Here is a 1,227-nt window from a genome sequence, read left to right as displayed (position 1 = left end):
TTTTTCCCTTTTCTTTCGTCCTCTCTTTCTTACCCTCCCCTGAAGATACTGGACCAGCTCTGGACCTGACCTGGGACGTCCGACGTCCGGCGGGATCTCTGGAGCCTGCAAGAGAAGCTTGGCACCCTCCACAACACTGAACTGGTTTTTCTTTTCTTTTCTTGTGTTGGGGAGTGTTCTTTTGTTATTTGTCAATAAATAGGTTTTGTTTTCCACTTTGCTCCTCCGAGGAATTCCTTCCCGAACCCGGTGTTTGGGGAGGGGGGGGGAACTCCCTTTTGGAGATTTCCCCTAATTTTGTCCTGAACCAGGACACATGTATAGATGAGATTTATTTTGTGTTTCAGTTTGTGCATGTCACTCTTTTCCTGTCCTGTCACTGCAGACCAGTAGGAAGATTCTGGAGTAATCTCTTGACCTCCATCACATCTTTACAAACACTGACCAGAACTTTCTCAGCCTTCTCTTTCCTAATCTGGACACCACCAGCTCTCTCAGCCTTTCGTCATATGGAAGATACTCCTTCTCTTCTATCTCATTTTTGGCCCTTTACTGGACTCTCTCCAGTATATCCATGTCTCTCTTGTACCAGAAAGACCAGAACTGGACACAGCACTCCAGGTGAGGCCTCATCAGGGCTGAGCAGATGGGAATTATGCTCTCCCTCCACTGCCTTTGCCCTGAGCACACCTTGGTGGCTCACAGTCAAATTCCCTGACCACAGAGCCAGACCAGGGGTGAGCAGGTGTGAATTTGTGGGGTACTTTCCCCCAGTATCTGCTGAGGAAAATGGTAGGCAGCAGCTAGGGGTACAGATAAGGCCAGAGCACCACAAAAATTGAAAAGCAAGGGTGTACAGGCAGGGAACCTGCACTGTGGGAAGGGAAGAGAACTGGCAGCCCCCATTATTAGGACCTGGCAGGATTTGTGATTAGGATGTCTGGGACTGGTTAGAAAAGGGAATTTGAAGTTTTTTACTCATTCAATATTTTGGGTCAAAACTCAGGTTTATCTCTTTTCTTCCTCCCATTGAGCCCAGTGCCAGGTCACTGCTCTCTGATGGATATGATGTCCCTAAACAGATTTAAAAGAAGTGCTGCCACTCTGATTTTCTTCAGCAATCTGGAAGAAGAAGATCTTTCCCCGTGCTGGCCAGCAACAGTGTGGGTGCCCTGGGAGCCTGTCCAGGGCAGCACAGAGTCAGCACCCCCTGCCACGCCAGAGAAT

The sequence above is a fragment of the Geospiza fortis genome, unplaced genomic scaffold (genome assembly GCF_000277835.1).
Source record: "Geospiza fortis unplaced genomic scaffold, GeoFor_1.0 scaffold286, whole genome shotgun sequence".
In the NCBI taxonomy this organism is placed as follows: domain Eukaryota; kingdom Metazoa; phylum Chordata; class Aves; order Passeriformes; family Thraupidae; genus Geospiza; species Geospiza fortis.
Note: the sequence above shows the minus strand (reverse complement) of the source record.